This window comes from Ursus arctos, unplaced genomic scaffold, assembly GCF_023065955.2.
Source record: "Ursus arctos isolate Adak ecotype North America unplaced genomic scaffold, UrsArc2.0 scaffold_4, whole genome shotgun sequence".
NCBI classification, from domain to species: domain Eukaryota; kingdom Metazoa; phylum Chordata; class Mammalia; order Carnivora; family Ursidae; genus Ursus; species Ursus arctos.
This window is the reverse complement of record NW_026623056.1, coordinates 69,424,165-69,450,422: the sequence shown is the minus strand read 5'-3', so window position 1 is coordinate 69,450,422 and position 26,258 is coordinate 69,424,165. Positions and strand designations below refer to the sequence as shown.

Here is a 26,258-nt window from a genome sequence, read left to right as displayed (position 1 = left end):
TGTCAGACAAGATCCTCTATCTTGATACAACCTTCTCCAATCTAACCTCCAAATCACACACACACACACACACACACACACACACACACACACGAGTCACTTTGTTTTACCCACTTACATTCAGCTTCTATGAATTTCCTCAGTAGATTCATTCCCTTAAAGGATAAGTATTTTTTTTTTGGAATATAAAAATCTAAGTGTTATTTGCCCGGGTTACTATGTCTCTAAATCAAGCACTAAAAAGTTCTGAGGTTCAAACGATTGCTTAATCAGAATCAAAATAAAAATACTTTCTGAGAGTCTTAACCTTGCAGCATTTTTCCAGAGTTAATCAAAGGTTCATACTAATTTCAATAGAATTTGTTTGAGTCAATAAACATGTATTGTGCATCCATGGTGTGCCAGGCCCAGTGCCAAAGTTACCAAGAAGAAAAAGACTAACTGTCTCCTATCAGGGAACTTACTGTCTGATAGAAAAGACAGGCATGTGAACACAAAAGTATGATAGAGGAAGATAGCGTAAATTAGAGGATAGCACCAAAGAAGAATGTTTAACTCTATCGGGGGATGTGGGGGTGTGCAGAGAAGACGTCTCCAAAGACAACATATTCAAGCTGGGTGAATTGATGACCCAGTTTTCATGTTTGCTGGTTTTCAGTCTAATGCATTTCCCACAATGTAAAATGGAAATCAAAAAGTGGCAATGAGAAATGTATTTTCAATAATATTTAAAAATCTATCTTGAAATAAATATACAACCCAAAGTGTTGGTCTGAAGTTTAATGAAATGTTTGCACTACTGCCTTGGCTCACCCAAAATGCATTATGTCAGTTCACAGTTATAAGTTTCATAAACATGGAACATCTCACAATATGGTTGTACCTACTAAAAAACAAAGAGCAAACTAACTAATCATCCAAGAAATTGTCCACCAAATATGCTAGACATTTTCATGATTAGCCTGAGAAATACTTAGATTGTGATTTGTTTTCTGTATCAAATATTTGACAATAAGAGAGATTAGATATTTTTGATTGGCTCTACCATACAATAATGGTCTCAACTGTGTGTACTCTGTGGTTGAATATCTCGATGATGAAGTTACACATTCTTAAAGGTATTTAAACACATTTCAGATTTGGGGGGAAGGATAATTTCATGGCAGTCCTAAATGATTATGAATTAGGATACTTTCCCCCTTGTCCCAAAGATTCCCTATTTTCATCAGTATCTTTCCATTCAAGACACATTCCCCAAACCCAATCCTGTATGCCTGGAAAAATAGTTAACACTTATAAAAAAATGTATCAAAGGGCTTCAGAATATTCTATTCCTTTAGTTCTCACAACATTCCTGAAAGTTCGAATAAGCCATTTTATATGGATTTTGTGAACTTTAGAGACTTCCTAGAGTCATACAGCTACTAAGTGACCAAGCCAACCCTGGTTTCTTTATCCCCAACTCAGCACTCTTTCTAATACTTCCCATGACCCCTATGAAGTCTGTGGGGTGTACAGCATGCTACACAGTTACAGTTAATTTTTAATTACTAACACAGGTATTTTTTCTGTTATTTCACCTAAAAGCTGAGCCTTCTCACTAGGTATCCTTTTAAGTACCTTGCAGCTCAAATAATCTCTCACTCTGTAAATCTAAACTTGATGAATTTCCTTCAGCCAGACTCCTCAAAAGTTTCTAATATCTTAAATATAATATTAACTTTAATAATCTAGTAGTTTTTACTGAGCATCTATTTATGTCCCAAGCACTCTGTTAAGAACAAGGAAGACACAATAAACTTTAGTTTCTGTCTTCTAGGAAATTCGTTTATTTCACTAAAGTAATATAAGCATCATGATGGCAAGAACTCCAGTTACTACTGTATTTTTAATGCCTAGAACAGGACCTGGCATTTAATATATTTTTAGTAAATATATATCATCAGACATGTAATATTTAAGTGAATTATCAATTCTAGAAAGCATAGGATGGATGTAACTAGAAAGACACAAACGTAGCCAATAAGATACAGCATATAAAATGGAAAAACAGTACGGTTCTAAGCCCAGACACCCAAAGAGTACGGCAACAGGGATCAGCGACATTCCTGGGATAATTAATAATTCCTGGCAGGCTTTTGCATCCAAAGTAGACAGAAGCCAAACCTCTTTTGGACTTGTTTATATCAGGAATCTTATCTTAACATAAACTTTGAGCTATTTACAAATTTTAGAACATTTTCCACAATGTTCACACAATGTGGGCTTATAGGCATGGAAGTAACAGCACATCAGCCCAGCCCATACATAAACATTAAGGTAACATCTTCTAAACCAGAAGGGTTAGAAGAGAACAAGGCTCTCAAAAAAGGAAGAAGGACTTGCATAGTCAAATGAAAACAAGACAGATAAGTAATAACAGAACTACCATTTTAGCTAAAACTGGTGCCAATTTCTGGGCTTGGGTAAATTGAAAACTTTACTAAATCTCATTTTATGCCGATGAAAGTTATATTAGGTTTGAGTATATACTGCTAGTTTTATAAGAACTATTCACTTTTTCATTTCCCAGTATATATTTAATCATTCCCAACCAATTCTCTGTCTTCAAATTGTAAGTTTCTATGTGTTTTTAGAGATAAATGCTTAGATGAATCTTCCCTGACTACAAGTGGGCATCCTTTGCAGAATGTGGCTTCAACTATTACACGAGCTAAAATTTATTAAATATGTTCTCTGTGACAGGCAGATAAAGAAACCGAAGCACAGAAGGTTTCTCAGGGTCCCATGACAGGAAAACAGTGAATCAAAATCTGAGCTGAAGAAGTCTGGCTCCAGAGCTGATGATACTTGAAAACTAAATAGGGCTTAAAGCAATGTCTACTTGGGATGCAAGTATCGTTGAAGTTCACTTTATGCAAATGTATTTTGCCTTCTTGGTAGACTTTGCATGACATGAGTTTAACTTGAGAATGGTGGATTCTTGCCATGCAGTATGGATTATTTTGTATTGGATAATGTCATCAATTTTTGTATGCCTAAGAAATAGGATTTTAATGCTAACCTGAAATCAGCAAGAAGGCAAATCTAAGAGGGGGAGCATATGATAATTTCAAAATTCCACCCTGAAGGCGCTATGATGGCAGGTGATTAATAAAAATCTAATTCATTTGATTTTTCCAGTCTCCCAAGAATAATCCAGGGAAGTGAGAACTAAATACTTCATGCAAAGTGGGCATGAAATTGTTAAACCACAAATCCAGTTGATTAGGAAATATTCATCCCTGGAATGAATGAGTTCTCCATAGAAAAGAAAATGCCAATGAGACACAAGTTTAACAAGGCATGGACAAAGTATATGGAGTAGGGAAAGAGTGAGTTTTAGGAAATCCTCAACCACGATGTTCTCCAAGCCTGATCTTCCTTGACAATGGTGTGCATCCTTTATTGTGCAAGAGAATCACCTTATTCAAACATAGATTTCTGGGCCCCACGCCCAGATTTTTGGATTCAGTGGATCTGAGGTTGGGCCTATGAATTTGCATTACTAACAATTTCCCAGGTGAGGCTGATACTCCTGGTCCAGGAACCACACTTTGAGAAACAGTGCTCTATTGGCTCCACAGTAATTCCTCTCGATATATATGCAACCCCCAGAAGGAGTGTTCTGTAAAATGTCTACATTGTAAGATTATGCCTTTACAAGTAGGATCAGAGTATATGCTAGAAAAAAGGGGCAAGAATGAGTAAATCCTGAGGAATTGAAGAAAAAAAGAAAGAAAATCTACCAAAATGTGTATCGGCTCCAGGAATAGCAAGCAACCTGTCTGTTGAGGGCTGCTCAACTATTTTAATAAAGAGACACCAAGAAGACTAGAGACACTGATCACCCTGTCCACTCTTCGCTAACATTGTCATCAGTAAACCAGTGAGATAGAATACCATCTCTGTATTGATTATATTTTAGGTAAGCCTATATATTAGTTATAATTAGATAAAGATCTGGACTTCATCCTATATGAAATGTTGAGTCCTGGAGCATTTTAAACTAGAACATGACCTATTAGATCTGAATTTTAGAAAATGAAAATATGTATCAATAAGGAATCTTCCAGTTGAAAATGAACCTCAATTCAGACTAACTTTAACAAAATGGGAAGCGTATTGTCTCATATAGCAGGAGTAAGTTGGAAAATTTATCCATGGCGGTCTCAAGTAACTGGAAGGTTGGGTTAGCCAGAGCCCCACAGCCAGTCCCCTTGGAACATGAGCAATTCTCTTCCAGTTTACCCTAGTGTTCCATAGAAATGGTAGCTTCTTTTGTATGCCTTGACATTAAAGTGTTTGGAAAATATTGCTCTAGAAAATAAAGTAACATAGGATAGAAAATAGACCCCACATATTTTCCAATAATTCCTATAAAGATTTCAGTGAAAAGAACCTCTTGGTCTTAAAGTCAAAAGAAGGCTTAAGCAACCAACATCCTTAACTGCTCTTACCCAAGTTAGGTAGATAAAAAAAATTCCTCATAGAGTTGGCTTCTATGCTCTTAGAAGGTGGAGGAGAAGAGGGGAAGGTGGATAGAAAAGCCTCAGATAGGACGTTAGGCTTCCTCACTGCTGCCCCCCCACCCCGCCCCGGCCCATCCTTACTACAACCTGAGCGATTTGGGGTATACTTCTTTCTATTTTGTATGTAAGCTTTGCTTGAGGTTGGGGTTCAGTGGCTAAAAAAGCTCACAAAGCACCACCTTCAAAACAGGCTTAAATAGGGACTCCTCCATTGTAATTACGCCAACCTTCACTATAGAACTCAGAAATGCTCTCGAAAAATCTGAGCTAAGGATTATATGAACCCTCTATCTTCCAGACCCCTATTATGAATAAAACAGGGAATAAACTCTCTGGGACTGAATTTTTGATGTAGTTACAGTGCAATAGCTTAGTTCGTTTTAAGAACATGAATTTAACTAAAGCTCCGAAATCAGCTTGTCGTCTTCCCTGGGCTCAGGAAGAACAGGGCACGCATACACCCTGGTTTGGGACAATTCTGGCAACAGTCCAGTGAGAAAATATTGCATGCCAGGTTCACACTCAGTTATCTACAGTTTGAAAAAAAATTTTTTTCCCTGAATAAAAAAAAGGTGAGAAAAAAAAAACCCAACCCTTATAAAAAGATAACCAATACAGCCTTTAAGAGAACTTTTAGCTTTCAAGTGCCTCATTGCAGAATCACACAAAGATGATTTTAAAAGCCAAGTTTTAGAGTGAGATGTACAGTTCTGGGTCTTCAACAAATTCTGACAAGATTTCACACACTGTCAGAAAGGTTCTTTTCTCTTGCCTGGCTTCCCTGCGGTGGGAGAGGGGACAGAGCCAATGCCCCAACCTCCTTGCACTCAGGGAGCCACTTTGACCCAATTCCAGAAGCCCAAGGGCTGTCCTTAATTAGCATTGTAATTTATATTGCACAATTATGCAAATTGGGTACATAAACAAAATTATCCTTTCAGTTTGGCTTTGCTACTGGAGAAATGCAAAGCCAGTTAAAGATAAGAATAAAGAAAACAGAATACATTTGCTTTAATGCAGTGCACCATTTCTTAATTTATCCATTCTTTTGTTTTCCACTTTCACCTTGTACTTGGTGGTTTTAAATTTTTTCTTTACTCCTATTTTGTTTTTGTTTTTTTTTCTTGCTTTTATGCTGTTTTTTCTTCCTTTTACTTGGCTCCTTTCCTTGAGAAATTTTCCATCCCATTAATTCTGCTGCAGCAATTCATAACTCTTCAGGCCATTTGTTTTTTGATATGACTCCTATCTCGACTGTCTATAGTTTCCCTTTTCTTTTTTGCTCTCAGAGTCTCTCCTTTCTCCTGGCATCCCTTTCTATTTTACTCCGTTTTCCCATTAGTTTGACTTGCTTTTAGAGCTGTGGGATGCTCTTGCCTGAGATCTAGCAGACACCCTCAGGATGCAATAATTTTTCTTAAGAAAACAGAAAATAAGCATGGCAAATAGCAGAGCTTGGAAGATAGGGAATTTAAGATAGAAAGCCCGATGAAATCTAACTGGAAGCCAATGCCTAGAGGCAATAGACAATATTCGAGTAGATATTAGCCGCCAGGTAATCAGTCAATAAATCGGCATTACAAAGATAAGTTTCCAACATTGGATGATATTCTAATTGAGCTAGCCCTTTCAAAAAGCCTTAAAATTCCATGGAAGAACAGAAAATTTAAAATATTTAAAACTAGTAGAAAATATAACCTTCTAAATAAAGCTGGTTTTGCAAGAACAGTGGCTGTCGGTGCTTGGCAATATATGGGGACTAACGGTTAAGGGCATTTATAACAGAAGTGCTTGAACAGAACTGAGAAGAGCACAGAATTGTTTCTTCCTTTATCTGCCCAGAACCTCGGCTCCCGCAGGGAAATACCCCTCCTCCTCCTCTTGCCCTCTGGCTATAGCAACAGCAGCCACATTAAAATATAACCCAAGGGATACCAGGCCTAACTTGGGCAAATCAGAGCACCCTCCCTCTGGCTATAACTTTTCTACTTTGAGTAACATTCAAATGCCTCCCATACAGATTTTTAGTTCCTGCCTCTCTTTCTCTCTCTCTGGCCCCTAACTCATCTGTTACCTTTCTCCCATCCACTTACTAAGTTCTAGCCATCCTTGCTGACTAGTATTCTCAGTTCATTGCTTTTGTACCTTTCATCTTCTCTTCCTGCAACCATCTTTCTTCATTTTTTGATGGCTGGTTTCTCCTTGTCATTTAAGTCTCTGCTCAAATGTCATCTCCAAGAAATACCCTCTTATATCTCTATCTAATGTTGACCTCCACCCCATTGCTTGCTATATATATTACTTTTTTAATTTAGCACCATTAGAAATTGGTCTACATATTTATTTTATATATGTCCTTGCCTCTCAGATATTTATATTTTAACTTATTTATTACCTGACTCTCCCCACTTGACTGTCTGGTTCACCCTTGTATCAGGACAGTGTGAGACACATGGAGCATTCCCAAAATAATTTTGATCTAATGAATGAATTAATTATTGTTATATAATGGGCAATGACCTAAACCTGGTCAAAGTTTTCCATCCCCTTGAATTATGGGCTTTGTGTTCCAAAGTGAGTCAAGTTCATCTTTTTGGGCTTTGAGTGCATGAACTAGGACATAGAAAGCTCACAGTAACTGGTTTTCCACCATGTGCACCAAAGTGAGTAAGCCAGTGATAGCTGGCAGGGACAGTAGAGGGGGAGGGAATAAGTAGAGGGTGTGGGAAGGGGTGATGTGATAAGAGTAGAGGTGGATGGAAACTGAGTTTGGAAGGGGTTCTATGCCTGGTTTCTTATGATCCCAAGGCCCAGCTACATTCCTGTCTTTGGTTCCTATGAATCCCCTTGGAGTCTTTTCTATGATTTCTGCTTTTTCTTAAACTGTGAATTGGATTTCAATCCTTTCCAATCAATAAAAACATAACAACATTATAACATTGTGCTTAGAAACTTACAGTCAGGTGCAAAATTAGCATTTGAATCAAGATTCGAATATTTATTGTCTGTATCACAGAGAACCAATTTCTTAATCTCTCTAAATTTTAGTTCTCTTATCTAAAAATGAAGGGCAATAATAAAACCTAACTGATGGAAAGATTTAATGTGATTATATATGCACATTTTTAAAAAGATTTTATTATTTATTTGTCAGAGAGAGAGAGAAAGGGAGGGAGGGAGCCCAAGCCGGGGGAGTAGCAGGCAAAGGGAGAAGCAGGCTCCCCACTGAGCAAGTAGCCTGATCTGGGACCCTGGGATCATGACCTGAGCAGCGCGCTCAATGGACTGAGCCACCCAGGTGTCCCTATATGCACATTTCTTTCTTTCTTTTGTTTTTTTTAAAGATTTTATTTATTTATTTGACAGAGAGCGAGACAGCCAGCGAGAGAGGAAACACAGGCAGGGGGTGTGGGAGAGTAAGAAGCAGGCTCCCAGCAGAGGAGCCTGATGTGCGGCTCGATCCCAGGACTCTGGGATCACGCCCTGAGCCGAAGGCAGATGCTTAACGACTGAGCCACCCAGGTGCCCCTACATGCCCATTTCTTATACACAATGTCTGACGTATAGTAAGTTCCTAATTAAGGACCCAGGGCTCAAGGGTGAAAGTCTGCTTTGAGCTGGTATTTCAAATCTACCCTCATTGGTGTATTTTACTTTTTGTGGCACATACTACATTCCCATTTATTTTAGAATATATTCTAAATTCTTTTTATGATTGAATATATTTAGAGTATGACTTCTCTACTTTCCTCTATGAACATCTATGCTCATCTCATCTTTGAGTGATCAGTTTCTGTTAAATATTCTAGGTGGAGCAGTCGTGAATGAAAAAATACTTGATGCTAACAAATTGGGGAAACAATGACATAGATTGATCCTCTTCAAGCCTAGGTTGGCAAGTGTGAAGTATCCCAGTCTATGAAAAGTACATTCATAGGATGAGATCCTGGAACACAGACAGTGGCAGAAGCTTGTCCCTCCTAAAGTTCTTAGTGATGGCGCTCTTTGCCTATTATTAGATGTGGGTTGTTAGAGTAAGAAGAATGAAATCTGGAAGGACTTGGACCAGATCAACCTTTGCAGATGAGGCTTGAGATACCACTTTGCTATTCCCATAGAGGCCCATATCCTAATGTCCAGTCTTCTACAGGGATCCTGTGAGTCAGCTCTGCCCTTACCACACCAATAAACCAAATGACACATGACAAGTAGGGGAGGTGGGGGCAGGTGTTTGTGAGGAAGAGGCTTTCCCAAGAGCATTAAATCCTAAAACTCAAGGAGTAATGATACGATAAACAAATGTAGCAGAAAGTAAAATGTGGGTCCCTAGTAAGTGAACATGTATTTTTTTTAACTGTAGCATATCTACCAAAAGTAAAAATAAATAAATAAATAAAATGAAGCATTTTATAAAATTTTTATGAAATGAAATGGAAAGTATATGTAAAAAGTTTAAAAACCTACACATGGGGCACCTGGATGGATCAGTAGGTTGAGCGTCCCACCCTTGATTTCAGCTCAGGTCATGATCTTGGTGTCCTGGGATCGAGCCCCACATCAGGCTCCATGCTCAGTGGGGAGTCTGCTTTGATTCTCTCTCTCCCTCTTCCTCTCTCTCTGTCCCTCCTCCCGCTTGTTGTGCTTTCTCTCTCTCTAAAATAAATAATCTTTTTTAAAAATTACCAAAAAACCCTACACACAATTTAATGATATTGATAAAAAATGTTGATATTTTTAAATATGTTCCCTTACCTGAGCCAAAACTGGAATTCAGATTCTGCTAAGTGGCAGATCTGAATTTCCAATTGGCTTGCAATTCCCAAGAAATTATGTTCGAAAGATTGAATATTTTCTAATACAGTAGATCAGAGTACATTTAAAGAGATTGAAAACTGTTTTTCTGACAAATTCTGGGTGTGAATTTGAGAAAAAGACTAGATTATGGGTACTATAATTTCTGTTTACATCCAAACTGTAGTGTGTATGGAATTCTGTGACTCATCTAATTCAGCAATAACCAGATAAAAATGTAATGGAAAGAAATGATTCAGATTTGCACAAAAATATAAAATTATAAAAAAATACTTAAAACATATTTTTGGGCCATATAAGAAAACTTCACTACACGGAGAGACATAGTGTTCTCATATGGTAAGGTCAAATACTAGATTTTGGTCATTTAAATTATGTACAAATGGCTGAGATAAATGGAAGTATTGGTATATTATGGGGTATTATTTTAATACTCTATACAAATTATATTTGCTAGTACAATAGTCCCCCACTTATCTGCAGTTTTGCTTTCTGTAGTTTCAGTTACCCACACTCTGGAAGCAGTGACCTCCCCTCATATCATCAGAAGGACAATAGTAGCCTGTTATGTCACAATGCCCACATCATTCTCTTCACTTCATCTCATCACATAGGCACATACATTATCATCTCACATTACTGCAAGAAGGTTGAGTACAGTACAATAAGATACTTTGAGAGGGAGAAAGACCACATTCATGTAACTTTTTTTTACAATATATTGTTATAATTGTTCTATTTGATTATTAGTTATTGTTGTTAATCTCTTACAGTTCCTAATTTATAAATTAAACGTTGTCATAGGTATATATGCATAAGAAAAAATATGGCAAATACAGGGTTTGGTGTTATCTGTGTTTTCAGGTGTCCACTGGGTGGGGGGTGTCTTGGAATGTATCCCTTTACAGACAAGAGCACTACTGTATTTCTTCAAGAAGACTGCAATTACCTTCGTCAACAAGATTACCCTATGCTTTTTCATTTCCTATTTGTTGTATTCTCTTTCTTATTTCTAATTTTTTTTGATCTTTACTCTTTACATAAAATTAAAGATATTTTCCTTAAAAAATTGGTTTAGTTCATGGGGCACCTGGGTGGCTCAGTCGGTTAAGCATCTGACTCTTGATTTCAGCTAAAGTCATGATCTCAGAGTTGGGAGATTGAGCCCCATGTTGGGCTCCATGTTGGGCGTGGAGCCTGCTAAGATTCTCTCCCTCTCCCTCTGCCCCTCCCCCCAACTCTTTCTATACCAAAAAAAAAAAAAAAAAAGATTTAGTTTATGGTTTTTGTGTTGGTTTTGCATCTCTTTATTTTTTTATTTTTATTTTTTTAAAGATTTTATTTATTTACTTGACACAGAGAGAGAGACAGCCAGCGAGAGAGAGAACACAAGCAGGGGGAGTGGGAGAGGAAGAAGCAGGCTCATAGCAGAGGAGCCTGATGTGGGGCTCGATCCCATAACGCCAGGATCACGCCCTGAGCCGAAGGCAGACGCTCAACGACTGAGCCACCCAGGCGCCCCTGGTTTTGCATCTCTTTAATTCAATTAAATTTATGTTACTTCTGTCTCTGAGTTTCATCTCTTTGATTTATTGTCATCTACTTAGGTTCTTGAGATAAAGACTTGGTTCATTTACATTTATTTTTCATGTAGTAAAGGCTAAAGCCATGAATTTGTTTCTGAGAGCAGCTTTGGTACTATACCTGTGTTGAAATGTGGTGCTGTAATGTTAGATTTCTAAATAATGCATGATTGTGGTTTTATTTTCCAATTTGTCCCAACAGTTATTTAGGCAAATTGTTTGTTTATTTAATGTTGCTTTGTTTTGGAGATATTTTGGAGATGTTTTTATGAAAAAAATATTTTTAATACTATTAAATTGTGACTATATGTGATTTCTGTAATTTCTATTATTTATCACTTAGTTGCTCTTGACTAATACTGATCTACTTTGCTAAATAAACCATAGATGCTTGAAAAACTACGTGTAATGTCTGTTTGTAGGGTATAAGTATTTATCAATATCAACTATTAACTTCTTTTATTTCCTTGATTTTAAATTACATGATTCTTCTCTAGTGATTTGGTAGTTACACATCATGTTTATAGTTTATATGTGTTTATATTTCCCTTTAAAATATCTCCATACATTCTTTAGACCTTATACTTGAGTCATTTTCAAAGTGAAAAATGAAGCAGTACAGGTTGACTCCTCCCAGTTAAGAAGAAAATCTTGGAAGTGAAATAAGTCAAGCAGAGAAAGACAATTATCATATGATTTCTCTCATCTATGGAACATAAGAACTAGGAAGATCGGTAGGGGAAGAAAGGGATAAAGAAAGGGGGGGTAATCAGAAGGGGGAATGAAGCATGAGAGACTATGGACTCTGAGAAACAAACTGAAGGCTTCAGTGGGGAGGGGGGTGGGGGAATGGGATAGACTGGTGATGGGTAGTAAGGAGGGCACGTATTGCATGGTGCACTGGGTGTTATACTCAACTAATGAATCATCGAACCTTGCATCAGAAACCAGGGATGTACTGTATGGTGACTAACATAATATAATAAAAAAATCATTAAAATTAAAAAAAAAGAAAATTAAATAAAAGTAATCCAAATTTCAAAGGAAAAAAAAAAGAAAATCTTGGTATAATTTCCTTCATAATCCTCCCACTCCTCCTTCCCACTTCCATGTCCACATTCCTTTTCTAATTTCTGTCAACATAATCCATAATTTAACACCAACTGATGGTGTTTACCTTTTAAAAATCATTTAAGTCTTTTATTTTGCCAATAATTTTCACATTCGCATTCAGTTTTCTAAGCTATTTCCAATGATTATGTAAATTTACCTTTATGTGCATTCATTGTTGTGTTCCTATCCCTGCACAATGGCTGGCACATCATCGGTTCTCAGGAATTCTGGTGAAGGAACCAACGCGGTAGAATGAGAGAGAAGAGAAGAACCTGACCCAGTGAACTTAAACTGCCACACTAAGTGTTGCTTCTGCAAGTGCAAATTACTATGAACACATTATCACCAAGATTATGATAAATCCATAAAGCAGATTTAACCTTGATAGTCCCATCTCTGCCACAGTCACAAACACACACATACACACAAATCCATCCCATTCCTAATGGGAATAAACACTTTACTATTTCCCATGTGCTAACACTCTTGGAATGTGTGGCACCTACACTGACTTCATTGTTAGTAGTCCTTTTAATGGATTCACCTGTAAATAACTGTAAACATTGGTCTCAAACTCAGCTGCACATTGTAATCTCATGGGAAGATTCTTAAACACTCCTAATGACCTAGCTACTCACCAAACCAATTAAGTCCAGATCACTCTGGTTGAGACCCAGGCATCAGTACTTTCTAAAGTTTCTCATGTGACTAGAGAGTGCATCCAGGAATAATGACACAGGAGAGTCAGTGTGAGTCTGAACCCTCAGTCTAGCTCTGCCTGCAGTTATAACACAGCATAAGAGCTTTGGGGGTACTTACAAAGAGACTCTGGGAAAGACAGCTTTCTTTAGGACTGTGATAACCTCATCAAAATGGAAAGCACTTGTATCACTGCAATAACTGTTCCGTCATTTTTAACACAGAGATGCATGAAGCATCCAGCTCTGTTTTGGGGTGAGGGTAGAGACAACAAGAGGTCCCAGAGTTTGATGGACAGCTCAGCTAAAATGTTCGTGGAACAACAGAATGTAACCCAATTTTCCACAGTAAAAACCGTTTCATAAATTCAGTTGGGGATCTCTTCCACAAGAAAATTTGGAGTTATGGTCCCAAAATTGAGGTCCTACAATTTTTTTCTTTACTTTTAGGCAGATTGCCACAGAGATGTTTCCTTATTTTATGGAGACTCAGACATTTGAATTCAGAATCTGGATCAGATTATCTAATTTTGAAGCCTACCTGAGTAGAATTAAGAAAATATTCTCTCTGGAAATGCTCTCTGAACATTGTTACCATAATAATTACAATGCTTGACTTGAGGAAAGATACAGATTAAAAAAAAAAAAAAAGGAAAAACAAAAAACTCACTTGCAAACTTTTGGTGGCATTTGTTATATACTTCTTTCTAAACACATTGTTAGGTAATAAATTAACCAACCCATTCAAACTATAGTTATTATTACTCTACAATGAAAGGAATCAACCAGTTGTTTTATACATAGTAACAATATTCATTCAACTGCTATTTTTTTTAATTTAAAATTTCTTTGAGGGCATCATTCAATTCCTTTTTAATTTTTTTCTTCCAGATTTATTGAGGTATAATTGACACATAAAATTTTATATATTTAAAATGTGCAATCTGATGATTTGATACACATATATGTTGTGCAATGATAACCATAATCAGGTTAACACATCCATTACCTCACATATTGACGTTTTGTGTATGTGTGTGTGATGAGAACACTTAGGATCTACACCCTTGGTGAATTTCGAGTGTATGAGCCAGTGTTATTAACTGTGATCACAGAGCTGTACATTAAAATCAATCAATTTAGTAGTTAACATACTCAGACCTCTCAGGAAAGAGATAATTATCTACAGACAACAATGAGCTAAATTAGCTTCACAGAGCTAAAACTTCTCATTATTTTTGGTCTCTTCCCTGCTAGGTAGTATCTATTCATTTTATTGTGCGGTTGTTTTTAAATATGTTGTTAGGGGTGCCTGGGTGGCACAGCGGTTAAGCGTCTGCCTTTGGCTCAGGGCGTGATCCCGGCGTTATGGGATTGAGCCCCACATCAGGCTCCTCCGCTATGAGCCTGCTTCTTCCTCTCCCACTCCCCCTGCTTGTGTTCCCTCTCTCGCTGGCTGTCTCTATCTCTGTCAAATAAATAAATAAAATCTTTAAAAATAAATAAATAAATAAATAAATAAATAAATAAATAAATATGTTGTTAAAAATATGCCAATGCACTTGTCAGGCAGAGAGCCTTAACTGTATTTTAAAGATAGCTTTCTTTGTAATAGAATCTGGATTTCTGAAGATACAGAGCTTGACTGAAAAACATCAAGCAGAATATGGGATCTTTGGACTTTAAATCATACAGAAAAATAGTCCAGAAGTTAATATGACTTAAGTGTCTTCTATAGTGATTCTCACCTAGTCCTGTGGTTCTCAGAGAGCACCTGGACCAGCAGTATCCGCATCACTTGGGAGTTTCGGAAATGCCAATTCTCAGGCTCCACCGCCCTACTGATCAGAAACTCTGAGGTTGGGACCAGCCATCTGTTTTAACAAGGCTTCTCTGTGATTCCATTACACTCTGAAGTTTGACGATCTCTGACATGATAAAAGTGCCCCCAAAAGGTACTAAAACCAACATAAAACAACAAAACCAATGACTCTTTCACTGCCTTGTTTTATTTTGTTTAGAAAATGATTCGTCTGCATTAAAAGATAATATTTGCCCAGGAAGTTCATTTTTCTCTTCAGTAGAATTAATTAGGGTACCTATCATTCTATTATGTTTTTCCGTTATGTGTCAAAGATTCATGACTGGTTTTCAACATCTTTTAAAGTACACTTAAGTGATCATTAATTCTTCACATTTACTTTCAAAAATTCTTTCAAGCAGCAGAGTGTTAGATTTCACGTGCGCTTTACTTACCTCATTGAGATAATGTTACTATAATGATCTCACTTATATGTTGCATAATTAGATCTAATATCTCTCTAATGAGATACACCATGTTATTTGGAACCAGCTGCTCTATCATAGATAGCAAAGGACACTCTACATTAAATTTTCCAAGATATTCGAGAATGATGTTAAGTGGTCATTTCATACAAATTATTTTTCCTCTTTTCTTTAAGAATCTATTTGTTTCTGGAAGGATATTAACATTCACAATTACTCAAAGAGTAAAGAAGTCAGCTGGCTTTGGCATGAGACATAATACATACAGTTATTTGCTGGGATATAAAAACTCTCCATTATCAAGAAAAAAAACAGTTACCTGAGAATCTAGACAAGGGTGCTCTAACTTTTTTGCATTTGCACATTTATAGTATATGTTAAATTCTTATGATATTATAGTTTAAGAAAGAACATTTTTCATATGAAGAATATATTTATTAGGAAAGAGCTGCATGGAGGCTTAAAAATGTGGCAGCCATTTTTTTTCAGTAACTGCTTATGGATGTTCAATAAATATGAGATGGAAATAAGTACATATATATCTTTGGGGCTTGCTACACCAGTTACTCATATAAAAATACCTATGTGCATATTTAATATAGACAAATGAATACACAATAGACATACGTAGATCTACAAAGTGAACTGCATGGAGCCTACCCACTAGTTTATATTCAATGGTATTCTCATCTCTCTGCTGAAAGTAAATACATGACTATTTATCTAGATTGTATTTGCTTGTTAATGAAACCAGAGCATGCAGCATTTTATGAAAGTGTGGTGAATTAATGGCTAAGATTACTTCACCTCCCTACAGCCTTCTGAGTCTCTACAGAAGAGGAAATTAAGGGAGACAAACTGAACTGTGATGCTCTGGGACTCCCTTGATTCTGCCTGTCACCGTTATAAGCCAGCTCAAGGCCTCAGGGGAGTCTGCCTGCTCTAGCCTTCCTCAGCCAGCCAGACGGTGACGGCCCACTGCTTTTATTCATTACCCTGAATGTAATGCACTAAATTTAACAAGTAACACACTCAGCGGGAATTTATTGGCCTTTTGCAGCATGATTGCAAGGTAGGATATGGATATGGATTCCAATTACTGTTGACACCCAGATAAGAAGAACAAAGCCTATATATAATTATTAATCAAAGTTGATATTTTAAGGAAAAGAAAATAAATAAATAACTCACTCTATTTTATTTGAAGCAAATGTTCCCAGGTTGAAAGAACTCTCCGTGGTTACACAATGGTAGCATTCCAATTAAATATAATAGCAATAATAAAATAGCAGCACAGTGGCAAAGTGATCCTGTAAAGCCACAATTTTCACATCAAAATAGCTGTGTGGAGCAGATGTACCATAGAGAAAAGGCTAACAAAGTCCAAACGTAGACTCGTAATATGTAAATGAATGGTCAAATACACAGCAATCTTTAAAGATTTAGTGTTTTAGTTAGAAAAAATAATCCATTTAATATTGTTATTCCAGATGATGGATACGAAGAGCTCTATTTGAATATGACAGGAGGAGTGATCGCAAAAAAATATGGGGTCACACTTTCATATCTAAAGCACTGGCATTACCTGGTCATGAAAATTAAATGCTGTTGGCATACAGATATGTGTGAGGAACCTCAAAGTCCTTGGGTCGTAATGAGAACATGAGAAAAGGAGCTAGAATTTTCACTCACTTTGGGCAAGGGTTTGTTATAGTTATTGTTTGTTTTATTTATAAAGGCCAAAGGGACACAGTACATATAAAGGCATAGGAGAGAGAGAACTGCATTGTATTTTACCAGACTGTATGTGAATGAAAAATATTAAAAATGTAAGGTGTATGAAAACAAAGGGAACATCACCTTCTCCATGATTAACCCAAATGGCCAACTTATTATTGAAATAAGAGGCAACATGCATCACTGGTAAAGGCTTGAACTCTCACATTACAAAGAATCATATTCTGGCTTTAATAATTACTAGTACTCTGACCTTGAGCCACTAATTTAATCTCCCTTAGCCTGTTTCCTCAAGTGTAAAATAGGGATGATTATAGTAGCTACCTGTGTTGTTATATTGACAACACTGCATTATATGCTTCAAAGTTGCTAAGAAACCAGATTAAATGTTCTCACCACAAAAAAAGAAATGATCATTATGGAACATGATGGTAGTGGTAGCTAATGCTATTGTGGAATCAAATGCAATATACAAATGTATCAAATCAACTTGTTATACACCTTAAACTTACACACTGTTATATGTCAATTATATATCGAAAAATATTTCTGATAAATTAGTATGGTTCTGAGCACAAAGTAAAAACTCAATAAATATTAGCAAATTTTATGTTATTTAGTATTATTTTAATCTACTCAATATTAAAAATCATTAAACCAGGAAACAAATAGCATCATCATCTTTTACACCCAGATAGACATCAGTACAAATCTGAGCTCAAATACTTTTCAATGGAAAGAAGGCGTACTTTTTCTCTGATTAGTTTGGACCTCAGAGTCATAATTTTATGGAGAAGTCTTATCATATAACTGTGTGGAGTTAAACAATGTGCATTTCTGATACTCCAAGTGCTAAGGTATAACCCTGGTTAATGACACCTGCCTTTGAAGGTGTATGGTAAAACTGGAGAAAACATATGTCTACGTATATGCACATAGCCTGGCACCAGCCAAAAATGGAGATTTTTTTTTATTTAGGATCTGTAGATGGACAGTTGTATTTAGTTATCATTGCAATTCCACTTAGAATTCATTATCATCCCCATTATTTAGGAAATGAAATGAAGGATGAAATGTTAATTGGTCTGTTCAAAACCACAGAATTAATAGCAAGAGTCAAAGTGAATATAAGTCAGTGTTCTTTCTACTACAGTAACCTCCTTTTGTAGGTGAGAAGGTAAAGGTGGATCACTGAGAAAATATGTTTGTGTGTGTGTGTTTGTGTGTGTGTGAAACAGGCATGTGCTCCTGACAACTGGTACACTGGGTTTTAAAAGAGAGCAGGTAGATGAAAACCATTTATGCTGTGCCATGGGTTTCTCTGAGTTTCCTAAGAATGTCATGGAGCTTATTTACTTAAGGCCTTAATTAATTGGTATCCTGAAATAACTTTATCTGCAGAAGTATAAAAAAGTACTTCTACCCCAATGTGACCTACTGATTGGGGGATCAGTCTTCATAAAGCCCATAATCCGAAGGAAGCAGTTAAGTGACATGAATTCCATCATAACGATAAAATGATTACTTAGACTGAAAAATTTAACTAAAACTGCCAAAGAACATTTTCTCTCTACAAATGCATATATATCTTAATATTTTTACTATTGAATTCAATCACTTCTCCGGAACAATTATTCCGCAGTAAATAGGATCCACATATAAAAACTGTTCATAGAACTTACAGATAGAAACCTAGTCTTCTGAATCAGAGAAACATGAATAACACTGATTTTAAAAATTAAGGAAAAAGAAATTAAGTCAAATAATACTTAAATCATGAGTAAATGCTTACATTGAATGAAATTCATTGATGAATGGATAAAGAAGGTATGGTTCACACACACACACACACACACACACACACACACACGATGGAATATTACTCAACCATAAAAAAGAATGAAATCTTGCCATTTGCAATGACATGGATGGAAAGTATTATGCTAAGTGAAATAAGTCAGTTAGAGAAAGAAAAATACACATGATTCACTTATATGTGGAATTTAAGAAACAAAACAAATGATCATAGGGGAAAGAAAAAAGAGGTGAACCAAGAAACAGATTCTTAACTGTAGAGAACACACCGATGGTTACCAGAGGGGAGAGGGGAGGGGGGATGGGTGAAGTAGGTGATGGGGATTAAGGAGGGCACTTGTTTTGATGAGCACCAGGTGATATATGGAAGTGGTGAATCACTATATTGTACATCTGAAACTAATATTACACTGTATGGTAACTAACTGGAATTAAAAAGAATAAAAGATAAAAAGAATTCATCCATTCACTCATTCATTCAACAATGGTATACTAACTGCCTCCTTTTTGCAAATTCTATGCTAGTACTGAGGATATAGGACTCATTTAGCTAGACAAGGCCACTGCCCATACAGCAGTGAAGAACAATATGAAACAATCATATAATTACAATTTTAATGAGGATGTTGACTGCAGTGGGAGCCTATATAAGGATTTCAATCTGCTCTTGGGCAGGGGTCAGAAAGAGTTCATTAGGAAGTAACTTCACCTGTGCGAACTTAGTCCTCACACCAACCCAATGAGACCAGGACTATCATCATCCCCTTCACAGATAAGAACAGGGAGGGGAAAAAGGCATTAAATATTTTAACAAATCAGACAGTTGGGAAGGGGTAGATCCAAGATCCAAACCCAGGCCATCCGGTTTTAGATTCTGCTTTTAACTCCTGTGCTAGGGATGTTCATGTGTGTTTGTGAGGGGTAATGAGCACACTCCCGAGAGAAAGGCTTATGAGAAGAACCTGAGGTGGATGAGAGCCAGTGCTCTGCGTAAGAGCTGCACTGTTCAATAGAAATGTGAGCCACGTATGTAATTTTAAATTTTCTAGTAGCCACGTTACAAAAAATAAAAAGACTGGTGGATACAGCTGTTGTACTCAAGCATAAATGAAAATGTATATTCACACAAAAATCTGTACGAGAATGTTTATGGCAGTTGAATTCATAATCACGAAAACTAGAACCAACCTAGGGGCCCTTCAGTGGGTGTGTAGTTAAACAAATTGTGGTCCGTCCAGCTCATGGAATGCTATTTGGCAACAAAAAGGAATAGACGATTGATTCAGGCAATGACTTGGGTCAATCTTGAGGGAATTATGTTATGGGAACAAAGCCAATTCCCAAAGAATACACCCTGCATAATTCCATTCACATCACATTTTTGACATGACGAATTATATAAATGGAGAACAGACTGGTGGTTGCTAAAGTTTAGGGCCGGGGGAGGGATGGAGCACTGATACGGGGTGGATGTGGTTATAAAAGTGCAACACAAGCGATCTTTGCAGTGAAGGAATTTCTCTGAATCTTGACGTGTGGTACCTACATATGTGATAAAATTAAATGGAAGTAAGCACACGCACACACACACACACACGCACACACAATTAAAACCAGGGAAATCGGAGCAGGATTGTATCCCTGTCAATATCCTGGTAGTAATACTGTGAGGATAGATATTACCATTGGGCAAAACGTTAGAGAAAGGGAACTCGGGATTTCTCTGTATTATTTCTTACAATTACATGGGAATCTAGAATTATTTCAAAATAAAACATGTTCATTAAAAGAAAGGAAAGAGATTAAGTTTATTTTACTCTACTTAATCCAATACATCTGAAATACTTCTATTTCAACACATTAAACAATATAAAAATCATGGAGATATTTCACTATTTCATACTGTCCAATGAGACTAGCCACACTCCAAGTTCCTGATAATCAGATGTGGCGAGTGGCTACCATACTGGGTAGCACAAGTGTTGTGAATACAAAGATAAGTGAAGACAGAGGTTTAAGAGGTAGACATGGGTCAGGTTATACAAATGGCACTTGTAATAAAATCTAGAGTCATTGCAGTGGCCTATAGAACCTGATAGTATAGCAACCACCTGCCTTCTTTCTCTCTCCCTTCTTCTCCTCAGCCACACTGGAGTCCTTGCTCTTCCTGGAAAATGCCAAGCATGCTCCAACCTCAGGAACCTTGCTGTTTTCTCTGCCTGGAACCCTCACCTCAGAATATCTCTCTGACTTGATTCCACACTAAGAATTGACTCTGCTCAGATGTCTGGCAGAAGGTGTTTCCTGACCTACTTACATAAAAGAGCCACTTCCACTATTCTCCAATGCTCTCTATCCACCCATTTTACTACTTTAATTTTCTTGACAGTACTTACACCCCTGGACATTCTATGTATTTACTTGTTTATTGTCAGTTTCCCACAGAGCCTGGAACAGTGCCTGGTGCACAGAATACATCCAATGAATATTTGCTGAATGAATTGTTTGATGAACAAATTAATTATGTTTAACTCTTTTGCTATTCTCAAATGAACTACCTGCCTCAAATAAAATCTACATTTTCCTGGAATTCAAAAACAGACATAATAAATATCAGAAATTGGGTTAAGTCTCCTGGATTTTTATTTATTTTATTTTATTTATTACTCTTATTTTTTAGTCTCCTGAATTTTTAGAATACAATGTGCAGAAGCAATATCTTTACATCCTAATAAAATAACATCCCAATAAAATAAGATATGTATTTTTTAAAGATTTGATTTATTTATTTTAGAGAAGGAAAGGGGGGAAGAAAGTGTGGGGAGGGGCAAAGGGAGAGATAGAGAATCGCAAGTAGATTCCACACGTGGGGCTCCATCTCACAACCCTGAGATCATGACCTGAGCTGAAATCAAGAGTTGGATGCTTAATCGACTGAGCCACCCAGGTGCCCCAATCAACAAGATATTTTTAATATGAAGATTAAGCTTTGGCTAAAAGTTTTTTTTAAACATTGCCTTTTATTTTTAGAGAACTTATTTCTGATGTAAGAGCATTTAATTTATATTTTGTTCCTATATTCATGATAAATTTATGTACATCTTGTTGTAAAATTCACTTTTCACCAAGTAAATACATTCAGAAATTCTGAAAAATGGTATTCACTATTCCTAAAGGTATTATCAAAGTCCTTCTAGTACATTGGGCCTTTCTTGACATATCACCTTCTGAGGGAAGCATTGTCCAATAACCCCAATCAAAATTTCTTTCTCTCTTGAACTTCCATCATTGCATCCAATATGTATCTTAATCCAATGCCGATTTCAGTCTACTCATATCAAAAATATTAATGAAAATATTCTCACTCTAGGAAGGCAGAAACTTTTTCTAAGTCACTAATATAATGATTTACACTTCTCAGTTGGACTTAGATAAATATTTGATGAATTGAATGAATTCTGCTTTGCTTTAATAATGTATGCATATATCTAGTCTAGAAGGCTTGATAAGGAAATTACCTCTCAAACACAAATTCATATCATCCAGTATTTTTTCCAGAAAAGAACTAATATTTATTAAGCTCCTAAGATACATTAAAAATTTTACATGTGATTTTAGTCCCCATAATACATGGAATATTATTACCTCCATCCATGAAAAAATGAAAGCTCAGAAAAAAAGTATGTCGCTTTTACAATCTTTTTACAATCAAACAGTCTAATGGCTGTTAAATGTCAGGATTCTCTCTGTCTAGCCCTCCAAATCCAAAGTACTATTTCATACTTTACAATAGTAATACTTCAATGTAGAGATAGCTTCTAGAACTAGTGACACAGGTATCCATTCTGTTACTAAAGTTACCCAAAGTTTCTGAGCCCCAGAATATTGATAAATCAGGGCTTACCTACAGAAATGCAATTGAGATATGCTGCACTTCTAAAACTATATTTCATGTCAGATTAAGGATTGGAGAATTTTATCCAAGAAAATAGTAAATGTTACTGCATAGTGAGGAACTTGGCCTCACCCAAGAGAGGTCTGGCTTTTGTTGTACTTCACTCCTGGGAGGTTACCTCTAAACCCTTGGAAATTTCCGAAGTGATAGGAGTCTCTGTTTTTCATGGTGGACCCTCTGGAAAGCCTGGTAAGTCAATCAATCGTGCTTATGTAATAAAGCCCCCATAAAAGCTCTGAATGCTGAAGCTCCTGTCAGCTTCCCTGTTGGCACTACTACGTGCATATTGTCACAGACTAATACCAGCGGAGAAACAGGTCCTGAGAACAATGAAAAGGTCACATTTGGAACCCTCCCAAACTCTGTGCTATGTCTCTTCCTTTGGCTGATTTTTGGCATCATTTCCCTGCAACAGCTGTTAAGTATAGTAGATTTCGGTTAGGTCTGTGAGTCTTTCTAGTGAATTAGCAAACATGAGGGTCGATTTGAGAAACCCTGAACATACAGTTGATGTCAGAAGTAAGGGTGGTCTGTGTGGACTCTAACTTTGTAGTTGCACCCCAACTCCTCAGAGTTGGGCTCAAAAATCTTGGGCAGACTGGGTGGTCTGGAAGACTATACATTTAACTCTGTGTAAATGTATAATACCAATAATACAATACATTTAGAGGTCCTTAAAAATGTACAATAGCATATTAAACATTTGTTGGGGAGAGGAGCATGAAAACAGACCTCAAATATCGAGAGTATTATCAGGGGGACACATTTGGTATTTCTCAGAGATAAAAATTTGCCTCAATGTAAGAAAGAAATTTCTAAAAATTAGAGCTAGCCAAAGATACCATTAGCTGTCCAAGAAAGTAGGAAGCTCCCTACCTTTGAAAATGTTAACTGCCAGCATAGAATGCTATAAGCCAGAGGTATTGTTAAGGGATTCCTGTCTCAGAAGAGAGGGTGGGTGATTTTTCAGATATCTTTAGACTCTGAAATTCTGCAATTTCATGGTCTCTATTTCTTAAAATAGCAACTAATAAAGCCAAGCTTAGGTACTTAGAAGGTCACGGTCTTCAATTTGGTTCTTACAAAAATCTGTAATTTTGTTTAGCTTAAAAATACTAGGGGAAGAAAAAGGAGGCTCTAGGAGAGCACATTTCAATCTATGGAGTGCTGGCTCAAATCTTTCCATATAAGTTTTTGTCATTATCAGGGTAAATAAGGAATATTTACTTTCAAATGTTAATAGAAAGTTTACCTTCTCTGAAAAACCACTCTATCACCAATACAGAATTTGATCATGTACCATAAGAATTGGTATTCTGTTGCAAATCAATCAAATTACGGAAAAGCCTTTTCAAATGAATTATGAATGCATATAACAAAAGCTGAAATTGTCACACAAGAACATAAACTATACACCTAACAATTTAATTCGATGCAAAATATTTTTACATGCACTTCATGAAGCTTTTTCTTCACATTATAACATACCACTAAATGGTGTTCACATCAACAGCTCAGGAAATATAAATTCTGAAGCTTTCTGAGCAATTTCCCATTTCTTTACACTGAACTGAATTTTTAGGTTCTTAACTAAAACTCTCAGAGTACGGGTTTTATTGAACCATCAAAAACTAACTTGTTCTTAGGATAAGTTGCATTTCACACATTTCTGTTAATACTCTAATCAGCACAAAGCATTGTCAGAACAAGCAACACAAAAGCACCTTATTTAAGACAGTTAATTTTTGTGGACCTGATGTGTTATGAAATATGAAGTAAAGTAATAAGAATCCCACCATTTGAGAAGTGTAATAATTCCTGGTCCAACCTCACCCAGAGTATCTTATTGCTATTGCTTTGTAGAGATTATAAGTTTGGGGTTGCCTTGGGCTAACCTTGTCAATTTTTACAACAACCTCATCATTTTGCTCTAAAGGCTCAGCCTGTTTCAGGTTACTAAGTGTAACCAGAAAGATATTTTATAAAATAATAATTTAAAAGTTACATATTAGATTAAGGAGCTTACTTAAAACAGAAAGTCTTTTAAAAATTGGTAACGATGAGGTGTTATCACAAAGCAACATGTCTACATTCTTACTTTGGGGGCAAAAATAGTAGGAAGAACAAAAGTATAAGAAACGGGTCATAGACTCCCACATTTCATTTTGTAGATTTATGTAACTTCCCGGAAAAACCTCTCCAATTCCTGATATGGAACCTTAGAAACTGAAGAGAACTCATTAAGGTAACATAGTTCTCAGAGTCTAAGTAAGATATTCTTGAACATTTTTATGATAGAATATGGGTCTAATTTTAGTGATGTATTATTGAATAACTGGAGTATTTTATACGTGATATCGTAGCTTTGAATTAAAAGCACCCACACAAATGGAAAACTAACTATAATTTATTTACCCCCAACAAATATATCGTGGAAAGATATATCCTTTTCATATCTGGCAAGGGAAAATAGATTAGAGTTCTGTATAATGAGAGAACTATAAATTAAAAGTCCTTTATTTTCCAGTTTTTTTTTTAAATAAGAGGAATTAAAAAGGCAGCTGGATAGGTGGCTATTTAAAAACCTGTACATTTCTGAAAGCCCATAAACAATCACATACTTTTATTTCCATTCCTAAGAATACACATACACTTCTGTATTTAAAAGACAGTTGAGGGGCACCTGGGTGGCTCAGTCGGTTAAGGGTCTGCCTTCAGTTCAGGTCATGATCCCAGGGTCTTGGGATTGAGCCCCACATTGGGCTTCCCTGCTTGTGAGAAGTCTCCTTCTCTCTCTCCCTCTGCCCCTCCCCCCACTCGTGCACTCTCTCAAATAAGTAAAATCTTCATGAAAAAAATAAAACACAGTTGAGATTTCATATCACATCTTCATATTTTTATCTCGACTTGGCATTCCAGCACAGTGCAAGGATGTACCATCTACTTGAGTAGGCCGAAATAGTTCACATGCTCCACCAGAAGATAATTCTGATGCTTTGAATTGTCCCTGAAATCTAGTCCATATTACTCTTCTCTAAAGTTCTTATAAAGCTAAGAGTCACCACCAGTCTGATTCTAATACAATATTACTCATTCTTTTCTGAGAATACTGAGTATTATTTTAGATTAGAGAAGTTCTATATATATGCCTTGTAGTTGTTTAAGGACACTTTTCCTAGAATTTCTCCATAATTTAATCCAATTTCAGATATATAAGTGAAATAATCCATAGTTTGATATTCACTAGGGTAATGGTGCTCAAACTTGCTCGGTTGGTGGAATCACTGATTACACTGCTCTTTTTGAAATACCATAGTGTATTAGGGCACCTGGGTGGTTCAGTTCGTTAAGTGTCTGCCTTTGGCTCAGGTCATGATCCGAGAGTCCTGGGATTGAGTCCTGCATCAGGCTCCCTGCTCAGTGTGGAGTCTGCATCTCCCTCTCCCTCTGCCCCTCCCCCGCAGGTGCGCGCGCTCTCTCTCTAAAAGAAATAAATAAAATCTTAAAAAAAAAAAAAAGAATTACGACAACCAAATGCCATGTGTGGCCCATGTTTGAATTCTCATTCAAACAAATTAACAGTAAAAAAAAAAAAAGAGAGAGACAATCAGGAAAATGTATATACTTATAGAATGTTTGATGATATTAGGAAACTACTGTAAATGTTTGTGGGTGAAATAATGCTATT

At 36.5% G+C, this 26,258-nt stretch overlaps 1 long non-coding RNA gene across 2 annotated transcripts in view; it reads right to left on the bottom strand.

Annotated features, from left to right (window-relative positions):
- The window catches only part of LOC125281477 (uncharacterized), a 438,012-nt gene that overhangs the window by 39,656 nt on the left and 372,098 nt on the right, over nucleotides 1-26,258 (bottom strand). The window contains exon 5 of one of the 2 annotated variants that reach the window (XR_007188741.2): nucleotides 11,204-12,306. The exons of the other annotated variant lie outside the window; for it this stretch is intronic. This is a non-coding gene — a long non-coding RNA (uncharacterized LOC125281477). Of the gene's footprint in view, nucleotides 1-11,203; nucleotides 12,307-26,258 lie in introns of those variants that run through there. 2 annotated transcript variants of the gene reach the window in all.